The sequence below is a fragment of the Corvus hawaiiensis genome, chromosome 4 (genome assembly GCF_020740725.1).
Source record: "Corvus hawaiiensis isolate bCorHaw1 chromosome 4, bCorHaw1.pri.cur, whole genome shotgun sequence".
NCBI lineage: Eukaryota > Metazoa > Chordata > Aves > Passeriformes > Corvidae > Corvus > Corvus hawaiiensis.
The window spans coordinates 13,221,097-13,237,930 of NC_063216.1; the positions used below are offsets into that span (position 1 = coordinate 13,221,097).

At 40.0% G+C, this 16,834-nt stretch overlaps 1 long non-coding RNA gene across 1 annotated transcript in view; it reads left to right on the forward strand.

Annotated features, from left to right (window-relative positions):
- Positions 1 to 4,589: 4,589 nt before the first annotated feature.
- LOC125324675 overlaps positions 4,590 to 16,834 on the forward strand; it is a 170,823-nt gene continuing 158,578 nt past the window's right edge. The window contains exon 1 of the long non-coding RNA XR_007203073.1: positions 4,590 to 4,740. This is a non-coding gene — a long non-coding RNA (uncharacterized LOC125324675). The remainder of the gene's footprint in view (positions 4,741 to 16,834) is intronic.

Genomic DNA, 16,834 nt, shown 5'->3' on the forward strand with positions numbered 1-16,834 from the left:
AGACCAACTTTTGCTTTTAAAAGGTGGTATTTCTGGGTTTCCAACTAGCTCTTTTTTTGGTAACTGTAATCTTACTAGATGCATATTCCCTTCTCTTCTTGTCTGTGTGCCTCCAGAGTGTTGTGCCAGGGGCCAGAGCACTTTTCTGATGGAACAGTCTTGCGTCTGCCTTGATATCATGCTGATATCCTTGAACCCTGCTTTCTGCCAGTCAAAGAGAATGGGATAGTACTTACTCAGTCTTTCAGGATAAGAGCCAAAGCTGAAATATCTACCAAATGAGCCAGCCAACTGAAATGCTTCTCTTCCTTTGTACTGCCCAAGAAGACAAGAGGAAGAAGAAAGTGGAAATGAGAAATAGAAGATTGGCAGTACCCTTCAGTAGCTCGTAAGGACTGTTTTTACCATTAGAACTGCTTGTGGTTGAAGAGCAGAAGCTGTTCTCTTTTAACTGATACTGACTTTGGCAGTGGGAATGGTCAAGGAGAAAGAGAATGAGGACAGAGAATTAGGAGGATTTAAGACTGGAGAAGAGCATGATAATAGCATGTAAAATGGCCATCACATCTTGAGAATCCTGGTACACTTTTCATTATAAGTCTGAATGTGTATTATTTAATCAAACATTCATCAAGGGTTTTGTCAGAACTAATTTACTCATGTCTGTCTCCCACCCAAATAGTTGGAAAACAACTAAACCAAACAGCTAATTCAAAGCCTTCTGTAACTGAAGTCCTTAAAAACATTCCACATGTAATTTTTTTCATCCAAAAAATGCAACAAATAAATACTTTGCTAGAGTCACTTTATGTCAGCTAATCTCACGTGAAAACAAAAGCTGTTATTACTGCGAGGTCACGGTGAAAGAGAGGTTATGAGTGCAGTAAACAAGACATCAGCATTACATGGTGGCTGCTGGGTGGACAGAAGGCCTATTTATACGGCAAACAGAGGATGGGAGAAAATGAAGGCATTCAAGGATTCCTATGGCAAAATAGATCACCAGAGCACTAAATAGCTAAACTGTCTAACTCCTGAACAATTAGAGTGATTCAGTAAGCTTGGGAGCTTTTGGTTTTGCTTTGTAGGAAGCAGAAGTCAGTAGAGGACGAACAGATTTGACTCAAGAGGAAGAAATTGAGCAAGTTTTTGTCTATGTTCCTGAAAATAGTTGGGGGGTTTCTTCACTGATGACTAATACCAAAATGATCTGCTTACAAATGAATTACTGAGAATCAGAAGTATACCAGCATAAGAGGAGACATAAAAACCACGTGTGCCTGTTATGTCAGGGTTTCTATTTGGGTGCAAAATTTCATTTCGGTGGGTGTGCCCCTTGTACCATTACACAAGGAGCAAGGGATAGCAGGAAGCTGAAGAAGATTTGAATGGATATAGTCTGAAAAAAAAATTCGAAGCCTTTAGGCTCTTAAATCTTGACTTTAGCTTACTCTATATGACAGCTTGTCAGGGTATTGATCCTGGTTTTCAGGAGTCCAGAGTGAAGTCTTGCGCCTTGATTAAATATGTATTTATATGTACCAGGATAATAAAAGCCACAAAACAATAAAGCATTTCTGTACAAAGATATTTTTTCCCCCTTTTTGAATATTAAATTTGGTAAGTCAGATGAGTTTTGTAAGTGCATTTTTGGCTTCTGCTCCTTTCACACCTTGGCTTTTCTTCCAGAGGCACTACTGCAGTGATCTCGATGCTTAAAGATATGGGCTGACAGTCACGTTTTGAAGTTTGCTTCCAGAGCAGTGGCATTTCTGTTAAAATGTAATTGCTCTATTGTCCTGTACTCTGTTCCATGAGAAAGATTTTTCCTTCCCAGAAACTGGTGAAGGTTTCAAGGTTCTTTCTTTCATTTCCATTCTTATTCTTCAGCAGGAACTTGTGAGAATCAAATCCTTTGTACTAGAAATAGGAAAGGGTTGCGTTGCTGTTAGCTGATAGTTGTTGTGGTCTTCGCTTCCAAACAACTTCTAATTTGTTGAATCATTCTACCTTCACTTTTTTGCAGTAATTGTTGCACTTATATCAAAGTGGTTTGGTCAAGCTTCATGTGGTCTTGTGAAACACTGGTCTCAGTTTCTGACTGACCGCTTTGGTCTAAAAAGGATTCTAAGACCTTGTCCATAAAAGAGTGTTTATCAGAATTGCTATTCCAATGTAATTATGTGACAATACAAAACAAATAAGTTAATGCTCTGGGTGTTTGGTCTTACAGTAATGGGGTGGGGTTTTTTTAATATAGCTTCGTTCATTTATTTGGTATAAGCTAAACACAATAAACATAATTTTAAACTCAGCAAAACTGTTTGGGCAGGCATTTGCAGAAATTTTGCTAACACTGTTCCAAGCACACCTTAAGTGATTGGTAGAACTGGGAGCATAGACAAGCTACTTTCATCCTAGTTCCCAGGAACAGAAAGGCAAATTATTCACTGACATCAGCTGGATTGGGTTTTACATGGTTATTTACTGCAAGTACATGGGCATCCCATTTTCGTTACACTCTTGTCATTTGAATCTAACATTGAAGTACATGGATGGAAAAAAACCATCATAACTAATTGTTTATAGCACTCTGATTTTTCCGTATGCTAATATTAATTTTCTCTGAATTACTGGATTTGGATTGTAATGTAGCAATGAAAAATACACACTGACAAAGAAGTAAAGATGTGGAGACACACTGCCTCCAACATGTAAGAGTTAGATCTGATATCTGTGCTACCTTGTCTGTTTTCCTATGCTTCCTGTAAATATCTGCTATTTACAGCCTTGAACTGCCATGAAGTTTCTTATTGAATAAATTACACATTTCTTAGGAGAATCACTTGCATCTTTCTTCCCTTCCATTAGCAGGAACCTGTTGGAATTAGACAGAGACTGTGAAAATTACAGAAGTGCTTGTATCACATAATGTAATTGAATAATTTAATGACAACCCATCAAATAGTTTCATTATGGGTCAAATGATAGTGATCATTTGACCACATTTGATCACTTGGCTTTTGGTAAACCACCAAAAGCCAGGGAAGGGAAATGGGTAAGGAGAACTGTCAGCGTTCTTTAAAGTGTTCAGCTAAGTGAACAGGCAAGCTGGAAAAGAGAATGTCTAATTTTTTATTACGTTAGCCTGAATGTAATATGTATGTACATTCATTTGGTTTATGCTTCTCTTTGCATCTCATGCAATGGTGCTTTTATAATTCAGTACAAGTAAACCAAAGGAATTAGCTGTTTGAATAAGTGGGGAAAAGGCATGAGGTAGACATGTCTGTTGGGAGAAAAGGGAAGGCTGGGAACAAGTAATGTGCATGCAAGGTTTCCTTCTGGAAGTCACTACTTTTCTCTCTCCTTTTTAATATTTGGGGGAGGGGGTCAAAATAACTTTTTATTTAAGAGTTTTAGTGGATGGATTGTATACAGCCTGTTTCTTCTGCAAAACATCTGGATTGCAAAAATCCTCACAAAAATCAATCTGACTCAGTCCATTTGTTGGTGGTGTCAAAGCAGCTGAGCAGATGGAGATTATGTAAACCCATGTAAATGACTCTGGGGTACTAAGCAGTAAGTTCCATACTTCCAGGTGGGTTGAGAGATGCTTCCCATGGGTAAGGTTTAATAGATGTAAATCAAAATAGATTAATAGAATGGCAGATCTAATATTACTCACATTTTAAATGGTTTAAGAGTAGAACTGATGTTGCAGTTCTGCTCAATAAATTCAGTACTAAATTATTTTGGGGTTTGTTTTTTGTTGTGTTGGTTTTTTCTTTTCCTTTTTGAAAGAGATGGAGAAAACTCCACCTGTTTATATCCCTTTGAAAGGGCCAAAAAGGAAAAAAAAAATACCAACTAGTATGGGTATTTTTATTTTCCCTAGGCAAAATTTCACTGTATTCCAAAGAGAATAGTAAGAATCATGGCAAACCCTCTCTCTCTTCACTGGGTTAGGGAGTCTCGTGACTCTGTAGCTGCTGAAGGCAGCAGTAACCTGTGATTCCACATGCTCTCTGTTTCATCCAGAGCCTCATGGATCTCATCCCTGGTCGTGGCAGTACTACTGCCACATAAATTGTAACCCAGAACCTTCTGCCACAGTCTGTCATTGATTATTTTGTTTCCTGCGTAAAATTTCTGGTCAGATTATTCATTGGCTTTAGAATTTCCCATTCTAAAGTCAGTATGGATATGTAGCATTTTGCTTCAAATGTGGTCTTAAGGCAACTTTTGTACCTCTTGGTAGCCTTAGAAATCTGCAATCGGAGTCAGCAGTCTGGTTATTCAGTGCAGTCCCTGTACAACTTCAATTTGTGACTGTTTTTCCTTTTAGTAAAATACCAGCTCAGGAGCTGAGAGTGTTCCTTTTTCTGAGACTCCAGCTGCTGTTCTACTCCTGCAAGGCTGTTTCTCTACCACGCAGGAGAGTACTAATTCTTTCCAAGGTGTTTTAATAGTGTAAAGAATGACTAAACAGAACATCCTGGGAATTTTGTGTTTAATTCGTTCCTTTCCCTGTGTCTATCTGCTTTTCTTTTTCTGAAAGACTTACAGATTGCCTTCCTTACAGGTCAGAGAAGGGTTCAATGTGAAAACTACTGTGTGTGCTTTCAGCACTGCACTCACCGTAAGAATTCGCAGTTGGAATTCAGTTTGCTGCTTGTGGCTGACATGCCAAGAAGGACACGGTTCAAGTGCTTTCACATCCTTACTGTTGAGATTCTGGTAAGTTATGAAACTTTGGGAGTTTTTTATTGTTTTAGAACAAGCAGGTGTGACTCAGCAATGCTTCAGGATCCAAAGTGCTGAATACAAAGATACCTATTTTTATATACTCACCTGTTTTTTGGTACTCAACCATTACATCTGAACAGACACGGGCAGATCCTCTCCAGGGAGATGGGTAGAAGGCTCTTCTTTCCTGCTCCACTGACAGGAGTATCCATCAGGCTTTTCTTGAAGGTGATAGATGTCCTAATTTCTTGTCAACCACCCTTTCATATAACTTTTTTAATGCAGACAGGAGGACTTAAGTTTACATTATTAGGTAACCTTGGGTTGTCTTAATTTTTGGAGGTGACTTCACCAAAGTTCTGTTTTGCTTCAATAACCTGCCTTACCTTTGCTCCATCATCATGGTTGTGAAGAGAGATGGCATTTACCGTGTGCAAGGCACTTGTACATCCCCTGTAAGCCCTTCACCTTCTGAACATGAAAAACAAGCTCTGTTTTCACCTGAGAAAACTTGGGTGTTTTGTGCATCTCAGAACATTTACCTCAAGCAAGAACAGAGTGGCAGCCATGCCCAAGAAGTCATTTTCTCTTGAAATTAGGCGTACATGCACATATTGTCCCCTGAATTGCTTTGAGATTCCCTAAAAAATACTTTGCTTTTCCTTTTCCACTTCTTCTCTGAGATTTCACAGAGCCTGTAACCTCCATCAGACCTTGGCAGAGAAGACTGTGTATGATTTTCTGAGGTATCTGTTTGCATTCTGCTGGGTGGCTGACACTGAACTCCCTCACTGCTGGTTCTCCAACGTCAGCCTCCTCTCCTCTGCTGAGGAGTCAGGCATCAACATCCAAATGCATCTGGAAAACAATGCTTTTATTTATCCTAGTAAACTAAGTGGGGCCAAGATGTGGGTGACTCAGACACTGGATCTCCATCCCATGTCTTTAAATTTTAAGTGTGTGCTCTAGCACAATTCGAGTCCATGCAATCTCTCTCCTAAACCATGCTTGAGAATATTTATCTCACTGAAGTTCAAGCTTGTGGGCTTTGAGACCATCTGTCCTGTGTGTAGGAACTTACTGGAGCTCTTCTCCTCACTGTTTTGCTGAGTTCAGATATGAAGGGCACCTTTGCTTTCCTCACCCAGCTGCCCCTGTTGGCACAGACCTGAGTCTACTTTTCAGTGAATTCTGAAGCCAGTGGAAGGTGATGTCGGGAAGGGCTGTTCCTCCCACCACTTGTAACTCATGCCAGTCTAAGAGCTGTCTAGCTGCTAATTGCAAAACTTAAATGTCAGAAAAAAAATCAATACTGTTTCAATATTTGCATATAGTCCTACTTGTCTTTTTAGTAACAAAAGAAAGGGTTTAGAAGTTTAGAAAACGCTGCATCTTTGCTACATGCCTGGCAGGTGTCCTGGTAGGGATGGTCCCATCAGCAAGCAGCAGTACCACCTCTCCCTAATGAGGACTCCACAGCAAATGTGTTACAGGGATCTGGCTGTTCCCTGACACTTTTAAAGTACTATGAAGTGTATAGGGGAGAAAATGAGTGTTGCTCATTTTCGTCCTGCAGAACTGTTGCTTTACTAAATGTGGTCGCGTTTTTTGTTGTCTCTGTCATTGTCTGGCTAAGGACCAGGATTAGTCACAGAACCTAACTTTGCTTTTGTACTACATTCATACAGGCTTCTTTTGGGCATGATTTTTGTCTGTAGGCATGCTTTTCATCTTGGGCCTTTGGGGAAGTTTGCAGGAGTGTTAATTAAATCTGTACTTCCAGGCCACCTGTGTGCTGGTGGTGTTTGTCTCTTAAAATTCAGAAATTTGTTCTTTGTAGAAGGCTTGTAAGTTTTCCTGTATGTTTTCCTTTGGTTTGCATTTAGTCTAGGTCACCTTATGGCAGTAAATCCTATTCTGTAGTTGTTGAAACCTTGGAAGAAATGGGTGGTTTTGGCAAGGCAGTACAGTTTTGCAGCAATAAAGCTTCAGTTTGTGTTTTCCAGGGCTACAACTGGACTTAAAAGGTAGTAATACAAATAGCAGCATAACAAATAATAACAGGTGCTTTACAGATGTCTCTATCATCCCCTTCCTCTTTCTTATATGCTACCCTGGAAATAATAAAAACAGTCCTGGAAAGAGTTGTCTGTAGGTTGGATTCAGGAAATCCCCTCCGTCTTTGGGTGACTATATGATGTGTATCCCCTATTGATGCTCTATACCCACAAATTATTTCTGTGCCATTCTGTGCCTTTAAAACTGAGCCCAAGAGGGGGGAGAGGAAAAAAACTGAGCAAGCTTTTCAAAACAGTTGTTCAAGGACACAGATACACACTCCTCTGTGTCCTGCTGCAGCAGCAAGAGCAGAAGAAGCACCCTTCTTGCTTTTCAGCCAGCTTTTGGCTCCTTTTCTCCGGAGGGAGACGGAGAGTTGAACTTTGTTTTCCTGGGACTTCGGTTTCTCCCTTTTTCTCTTCTGGACTGGTTCAACATCAGAACACACCAGGAGAATTTTGCACCGAGGCCCTGGAGGTGGGCCCACATCGACCCAGCTCCGAGGAGGAGAGAGACCACACCTACAGAAGGACTCTGAAATCTTCCCAGGTTTCTCTCCACAGCAAGAGATTTTATTATTCAGCGTTACTATTCTTTTCATGTGTGTTTGTTAAAGAAATAGTTTTTTTATCTGTTTCACTTTTCTCCAAAGAAAGTTTTTTTTTCCTGAACCTGGTGGGGGAGAGGTGGTTGTAACCTGCCTTCTCTCAGAGGATATTTTCATCCAAATTTGTCAAAACCGACACACATTAAACATGTTGAAATTGTGTTAAATCTGATAAAGGATGCCAGAGGTTCAATAAAGTTCCACAGTGTAAGTGCAAATCAGACAAATCTCTTACAAAGGCACACATCCCCCAGACAGATGTGTGAAATTCAGCGGCCTACAATGGTTTCAGACTCCTAATTCCAAATAGGATATATGCTGAATAAACCATTACTTGAACCAAATATGTAATATTTATCATACAATGAACCAAAACAGTATTCCAGCTAGTGTCTTTAAAGCTCTCTGGAAACTTGAGTAAGCTTAAAATTCAGGTGATCATGGCCCAGTTCTTAGTTGAGAAGAATGCCAGAACCTACGACCACTTGCTATTAATCAGGTAATTTAAGAAACAAACCCATACTGAAATTTTGAAAGCAAAGGCATTCATTTTTTAGGATTTGCATATATAGCATCTTTCTATTGTGAACCCCCTAGCACAGGATAGGCATATTGTGATTGGGCCAGTAATGAGTGGAGGAGTTCTACATCAGCATCTCTCAGCATGGTTTTCAGTATGTTGATGGGCATTTTCCCATATCTTTAAACATATCAGTGGTGCTGCATCACATAGGCACAGTGATGGGGCACCTTGCTGTGTGTGGAACTCCTTGATATTTCTGTAGTTTGAGACCATGTGGATAAAGCTCACAAAGCAAGGCTACTGCTACTGCAGTGATCAGCACCTCATATCTGGCTTTCTGCTCTTCCTGGCAGTCAGACATGAATGGTTTCTGTGACATGAATTGTCCAATGCCAAAGCAAGTGTTACACGTCACTTTAGAAGTGAGCAGCATGAACTGTGAGTCTGGAGATCCCATACAAACACCACTTCTTACAGCACAAGTAGTGCTAAGAAAGAACGTAGATCCTCGTGCAGCTGGCATGGCTGTGTGAGTGTGTCTCACATGCACTGACTTCTGAAAATGAGCATTTGTTACTTTGGACCCCATCTAAAAGGTTTTCTTTGATCTTAGCTGGGCATTTGTTGGTGGTGTTCAATAGTCAGTGCAGATGTTTGGGTGAAATCTGTAATGAGGCGTCTTTGGTAAATAGTTCTTCAGATAAGGTAAAACTGCCTGTTCTTATTTTCCAAACCAATCAAACCAGGCACAGACTCCATGAAATCTTCTTGAGCTCTGCATTATATCCATGAGAATGTATAGAAGCTGAATGCCTCTGTGATTGCTTTCACACAGAGGCTGTATGGACCATTATTTCTGTATATAGGTACAAGATTAGTAAAGGTTTAAACTCCTGACTAACACAGTAATGCCTGCAGTGCCAATTCAGAGAGAGTGCTGCAGAAGTGGAGAAACAGTGATACCCTGGGGTTGTAGAAAGATGAGCTCACTCAGGGATGTGTTGAATGCTAATATTATGTGAATGCTGATGACCACACCTTCCCAGGGGCAGAATCACTCACTCAGCTAAAGGGAAAAGTTTCTGAATACAGCCTCTAAAGCTGCAAGAATAATTTGTCCAGGGACAAGTTCATTCTTGTTTGGCAGATTTTTTCAGCGCTCAGGTTGAAGAGCAAGGGAACCTAGGAGAATCAGCATTTAGAAAAACAAAAGAATAAAAGTACATACAAATTATAAATCTTAATGGTCTTCTAGAGATGCAAGTAGCAATGGGTTTGTTAGAGCTGAAAGTAGGAATGCCAATAAGAAGATACCTTACAAATGCACACAGAACAGGAACATTGGTAGGAAAAAAAGAGACATAGTTTTGTTTTCCATTTTACATGGATATTATAATAAAAGACAAGCAGGAAATTCAAGGTAGTAGTTTTAAGAATTAAGACTTTGATTAAAGATGGTCTTTACCCTATGGTGAATTTGTTCAGTGGCTTGAACCCAACACTAAATGTACTTCAGGCTAGAAGTGTGAACAGGAAGGACTGACATCTGGGTTGTGGGAGGGAAAGGAAAGAAACCCTTTTGCTGCCATGTGCAAAGGGATTGTGGTGCAGGAGCTGAGACACAGTACCATGATTTCCTAAAGAGCACCTTGACCAAATGCCAGTCTGCATTTTAGCTAGTAAAGCATAAATTTAAACCTGGAAATACATGGAAAAGCCTAGAAAAGAAACCAGATTACTGAGATCCATTATATTCAGGGAGAAGGAAGAAGGTATCAAATACAGGACCGAAATGGCAGTTTGGTGGCACCACTATAAGAGAGCAACACTGATGCTGCTGAACTCAGCACAGAGTTTTCTTTGCCGTGGAGAGTTACATGAACATTCAGGTGATGTGCTGTATCCATACTAGGGAACTGAAGGAAGACTGCAGGGAAAGCATGCAAAGGTACAGCTGTGAACCAGTAATACAAAGATTAACTGAAATTGGGCAGTAGATGTGGATGCCAAGGTGTAAAAGAAGGAAGACTGAAGCTAAGGATGTTGTTCAATGACACCATTACCAGAAGAGAGACTTTGATGCAGAAATACAGGCAGAACAATCTTTTTTGACATTCAAATAAAAAATCTCACAGATACTAAATTAGAAATTTTTAAATTTTAGGAACAAGTTTTTTATTGGCTTTACTCTATTTGAAATTAGCCTGCAATTGCAGTTACAGAAACCAGTGTAAAATATTTTTCATGTAAGTACTAGTTCATCAAATTTCCCTCACCTTTCAGGTGAAGTGAAGAGACTCTCTTTGCCTCTTTGACTCCAATTAGTTTAGTTTTTAAATTCATTTCTGTAAACAGTAAGGTTTTCCCCCAAATTAATACATTGCTTCTTTTTACCTGTCCTTTAATATTTATTTAAAGACCTATAGGCAGTACTTTTCATGCATTAAAATATAATTTATTGACTAGCGTGAAGAAAAAGTACAACTTGTCCCATGAAATGTGTTATTTGCCAGTTGCTGTCTCATTAAATACTCTGGCTTCTTTCATGGTAGCTCTTTGCTGCTGAACTTTTGAAAGATAACATGAAACATAACAGGAAGCAAGAGTTTGCCATTTTTTCTTTTTTTCTCCCCTCAGAAGTGGAGTCTGTACTTCTCTTGCTCTAGTAAAACAGTGTTTGTATGGGGTTATTTATAATTTAACCAACACAAAAGTCTATTCAGCTCCTCATCCACGTGGCCTACATGACTGAAATAATTACTCAGTTAAATACCATATTTAAAGATACGAGAAAAATGAGTTGTGATTTCACAATACTTCATCAAGTGGGCTATGTTTTTAAAAACAAAACGTCTTTCATTTATTCCATGGTTATTTTACTCTGTTCAGTGCAGGAAATGAAAAGGTAATCTTACAGTTTATGTTTGTCAAAGAGTTCTGGGGCTCATCCTATGCATTCTGCAATCCCCAAATTGTTTCCTATTTCGTTTTCTGCAGTAAGTCTTTGAGTGAATATTCTTTGTGGAATTGATTTAAGTTATTCACAGAGATGTGAGGAAAACATCATACTAAAGGTGTGATAGTAAAGGGTGAAAGAAAAACTTGTTCAGCTCTAATCTCACATTTGTGTAGGTATATATGATTCTGTAATACTAAGAGAAAATTAGAATGCATTTCTGAGACAGAAAATTGCTTCCAATTTGGGATAGCATTCAAAATACATACTGGTGGAGTTCCTTATATGTATTGTGCCTGACAACAGCTGGCAAGCGAACATCTATGTGTAGGTACCTGTTTGTGCAGCATATATGGGGTGTGGGAAACCGGCAAGGAAATTGTAAGTTAAGCTGAGAGCTGTGAGATTTTGAACTTTCCTGTGCTTTCAAAGACTGTAATTGTAAATGTGTATATTAGAGAATTCTTCAGTTTGATTCAGGCTGATGATACATGTTGCTACCTGATACACGTTCACACTAAGAGCAGGCTTAAATTTGGATCAGTGAGAAAGCAGTTGACCTCTCTATACTTACACGCTTTTTCTCCCAAACTGAACATTTTACAGTTCCAGTTTTCAAAAATATCCAATCAATTCTTTGCGGTAGCCATTGCCAGGTGAGAGGCACTAAGTGAAGCCAGTATTTGAGCTGTCTCAGAAGGGGAGAGGGTTTTTTCATAACTGGTTTATACCCATTGGAACCTCATAGCTAGAAGTTCTCAGGCAGTTTTGGATGAAATTACAGTATTACATGTTGGCTCCTCATGAGCAAAAATGACTGTCACTAGACCTGCACTCAACATTTGCTGTAATAACTGTTTTTAAGTATATGTCAGCAGTTACCAGGATTTTCAAATCAATTTACCTTATGTTTGTAAACTGTTTAATCCTGTATGTCATTTTAATCTGTCCACATCTTTTGTACTAAAGCATCTATTAGCACTTGAGGGGAAAGTATGACAGTCATTGTTATGTTAGAAATTAACCATCTGAGTTAACTTCAGCAGTTGTGGTTGGAAGAGTAGAGACAAGCTGTGAGGTGTTGGATTTTTAAGCAGCACTGGTAATTAATAAAGAAACAAAGCAAATTCCTGCTTGTGAAAAACATCTGTGATTGTGAGAACAGTGTCCACACTGAGTTGAAGTGAACATGGCCTGGATGGTTCTCTTTTTAGTGGGGATGACTAAGGAGGACAGACCTTCTAACTGAGAGTCACTGGGAAGCTTACTTTAAGTGCTAAGCATCTTATGTTTAGAAGTGGTGTCTTAGGGCTATACAGAGATTATGATTTGTCCACCTCATAAACCTCTTCTGTGAGGCTAAAGCCATGTCTCAATACAAAATCACTGCCAAGCTGAAACCATAATCCTTTCAGTTGCTTCATACTGTTCTCTGGAGAGATATGGCCTTGCCAGGACAAGCGGGGGCTGCTGCAATGTCCTAGGAGTAAAGCAGTGTCTTGGCTTTTCCTGTGTGTGAAAGAAGTTTTGTATAGCAATGGGTGAAACCTGAAAACTCATTTCAGTGTGTTTTCCACTCAGTGGCCCTGCTGTGAGTGTGGTCAGAAGCATTTACAGTCCCTGAAATGGAGCTGATGGCACCTCACAGCAATGGGGCATCACTTCAGTTGTCGGTAGAGCAGCTCTGTTTTAGTGAAGAATTCTGCTGAGTGCCAGTAAGTAGGAACAAAGATCTGCACATCAGCAGGAGAAATTGTGATCCTGAGAGAGGGACAATGCATTTCTTAACCTTGCACTGTGTAACTGTAGTTACTGAGTGGGTATGGGTTTGATGCCACCTGTAGCATTGCTTCCAGTCTTCCTGCTGGTTCTCCTGCACAGTGCTCTGCTGCATAGCTGCTCTTCTACTGCTGCTGGAGTGAAGTTTGGACTGTGCCTTTCACCTGCCTGTTTTGCCCATGAGCATCTTCTGACCTGATTACTTTTGGCTTTAGAAAGGAGTAAAAATGCCAGTTACTCATGACCAGTTCTGCAAATAGGAGGCATGCCTAAAATTAGAGGAGTTTAAGAGATGTTTGACTTCAGAACTGTTGTCTGCCATAAGCCCTTGGCTGTAGCACTAACCTTTGGACATGGAGAGCGCTATGTGATGCACACCAAACTGGGGAGGGGGGATAGGGTCTTTGTAAGCTGGTCTCTTGCTCTCTGGTTTCAATTTTCTCCCTTATTCTCAGCAGAGGTTGGGAGATGTTACTGCAGTTTTCTGTGAAATTTTGATCAGAGGGGCTACCCATGGAGACACTTGAGCAATTTAGGATCTCAGAAACTTTCTCCACATTGGAGTGGCACGAGTGTGTGTGCGTGTAGGAAACTAGCAAAAATCCTAGTGTTGAAGTTCTCTTATTTTATGAAAATAGAAGGGCTTCTATTAAATTTGGTTTGTTCTTGGTTCATTTGAACTATTCTTTAAAAAACAACTTAAATCCCACCATTCTTTATTAATCAGATGTTTTTATTTCCTGTTTTCCTTTCCCATTTGGAGGTTTCTCAAACAGTAAACACGTTTTCAGAGCTTACAAACTGAAACGTTGGATGTTATTTATGAAATAATTTTTTTTCCTGAAGTCTGTTAACAATCAAGCTTTGGAAAGGCATTCTTGTCAAATAGCAGTGTTAAAAAATTTGCTGAAATTGAAAGACAGAGAATATTGTCTTACGTAGTTTGTTTCCATATCTGCCTATAGCAAATTTTTGTGACGGGAATGTAAACAAACCTAAAGTACAGCAGAGGAGGACTTCTGATAATACAATATGTTTAAATAGTACACATTTTTCTAAGTATAACTTTGTCTGAAGTTGACTTCTCACTGATGTAAGTGGAATTTAGTAAAACTTTTGTTTAAAAAGAAACTTCTGGAAAAGCATAGTGTATGCAACAGCATATACTGCTATATCTCATTTAGATAATGTAGTAACTCTTTCAGCCATGTCATAAAACTCCTTTATGTTATGTATCAACCATGCACTATTTTGTTCTTTCAAGTGGAAAGGCAATCCAAAATTTGAAAATCAAACCATAGCCATTGATCAGGATGCAGCTAGTGTCCCCAGTGTATTTTAAAATAAGGTTATACATGGGAAAAAAGGAAGATAAGGTAGAAAGGTAGACTTAGGTTCATGTCAGTCTTTTATAGGTTTGCAGCATCTAAATTAATTAACCTTTACCTGTTTATAAATAATTGCATTACTCTGACTGTGATTTAAAATGAGACTTCAAGACAATTCACTCTCAGATACGTTTTCCTTCAAGTCAGGAGAGCAGATACCACGGTGTATGTCCCAAAAAGTTATCCTTCTAGTTTCCCCAGTACTTTAGGGTGATACAGGTAGGAGAATGAATTGTTTTAATTATTTGTTTATCAATGCAACAGTGATTTTATAAATTTCAACTGGAAAAAAGGCAACTCAGATCCTAATGATAGTGTCAGACATTTGGAGAAGCTTTGTGTGTTTAGTAAGGTCAGCTTTATCTGGCTTTATACTGCATTTCCCATGGTATGGTCAGTTTGTCCTTTCTGGCAGCAGGTCTTATCCTGGTCAGATGTGCTGCAGGAGCCTGTGAAATTTTATGCTTCTGCTGAAAATTTCCATTATGTTGTGCTGCCTCTAGATACTTCACTGTACTGAGCAAGGGTTTCAGTTACCATCTTCTTGCCATGACATCCAGATGCTGAGAATTTATTTCTGTTCACGTGGAAGAAGCAGTCTTGGAAAACACTTATCAGATGGTCTCTATTACAAATTTATACAGCACCTACCAGCAGAAATAAGAATGCAGTCTCAAGAGTATGCAGGTATTAGCCTTGCTAAAAGAAGGTTGAGTGTGTTATTTTTCATCTCAGGCAATATCCCTCTGTGGAAAAGGGCTGTAGAAATTAATTTGGATTAAATAAATGCATGATTCTATATAGAAATCACTCTAAAAGCAAATACATTTTGTTGCCATGATGTTTTAGTTTTGAGAGATATCATTATTCATTTGTAATTCTGTAGCAGGACCACCACATTCACGTTGGTGGTTAACATCATGTATAATGGAATCTTTTCCTCAGAGTCGCAGTGTATATTGTAGTCCTTACATATACATGTTAGACTCAGTTAATATTTAGGGTTTTAGAAGCAATAGGAAATGGTTTCTTTGTCTTTTTTTTTTTTCCCCCGAATTATTCATAGTGCAGTAGTATCTTTAAAATACCTCAGCTAAGCAGAATTGACCAGCAGTCTGAAAGGCTCATGAGTGAATACTGAATTTTGACAAGTGAGGGTGAAAAGCAACTGGCTGGTTTATGTTTATTTACACATCTGTCCATATATGCACACACTCTCCTTTGTGGCTGGGGCTGAATGTTGTACAACTGCAGAGCAGCAGAGCTTTGCACAGTGTAGGCTCTGTGTGAGAGTTGAGAGTATTTTTTGATGCAGCCTCTGTGCTGGTTCAGTGATAAAGCCTGGGCTGGTACCTTCTACATACACCCAACTTGTGGATATGGGCCACTGAATAAATAATAAAGACAACATTTGCAGGGAGGAAATGATGACTGGAAACAATCAGCATGGATTTACCAAGGTTATACTCACTGCCTTGTAGGATAAAACAGCTGGATGAGGCTGTGGGTGAGGGAGAGCAGTAGATGTCATTTATCTTAACTTCAGCAAGACTTTTTGGACAAGGTCTACAAATATTCTTGTGTCCAATTTAGAATTTGGATAGGTGGACAAATAAATGCATAACTAGTGGTTGGCTGGTCTGGCTTAGAGGATAGTGATTTATGGATCATACTCTAGCTGAAGTCTGTGGCAGAGAGAACACCACAGGATTTTTTGGGGGGACTTGTCCTGTGTGACACTTTCAGCAAAGACCTGGAGGGAGGTGATAGAGGCATGTTCATGAAGTTTGCAGATGACACTAAATTGGAGAGCAACTGATAGACCTGAGGACAGGGCTGCTGCTCAGACGGACCTAGACTGGATGGAGGGATGGGCCAGCAGGAACCCTACAAAATTCTGCAGGAATAAATACAATGCCGTGTGCGTGGGAGAGAAGAATCCTCCTGCAGTGGTGGAGGCTGGGGAGCAGCTGTGCAGAGACAGCACCAGGGTTGTTGGCAGAGAGCTGAGCAGGAGCCAGCCCGGTGCCATGGCAGTGACGATGGCCAGCGGCATCCTGGGCTGCTGTGACATGGGCTGCACTAACAGGAGCACAGTCAGGAGGCTGAGGGAAGAGCCTACATATGGTTCGTCAAACCTCATCTAGAAAGCTCCAGGCAGGGTAGGGCCCTTCAGTATGAGAAAGGCATTGATAAACTGTAGAGTGTCCAGCGAAGGGCCACCATGATGGTGAGGGTGCTACAGCTTTCTTTGGAGGGGAGGCTGAGGAAGCTGGTTCTGTTAACCCCAGATGAGAAAACTTTGGAAGAAAGGGGGATTTGATAACGGCCTTCCAGTTTCCAAAGGAGGTTATTGAGATGATGGAGTCCCAGCAGTAAAAAATGAGAGGCTACAGAGACAATGAACATGAATTGAAGCAAGAGGTTTAGACTGGATGTAGGGAAGAAATCTTTCACCATTAGTTCAGTCAAGCAAGCAGTGGAACAGGGTGCCCAGAGTGGTTGTGGAATCCCCACATTTAAAGGATTTCAAGACCCACCCAGATGAAGCCCTGGGCAACCTCGTCTAAACTAATAGCTGTCCCTGCATTAAGCAGGAGGAGGGAGCTGAGACCTCCTGAGGTCCCTTCCAAACTCAGTTATACTTGATTCTGTAATAACTGGTTGAAATGCGCACAGCTGTATACAGCTGGAAAGGAATTCTACTTATCATTCTTTCTCTGTGCTGAGGAGATGTTGCCTGAAACCTCCTGAGTTGTTGTCTAACACATGAG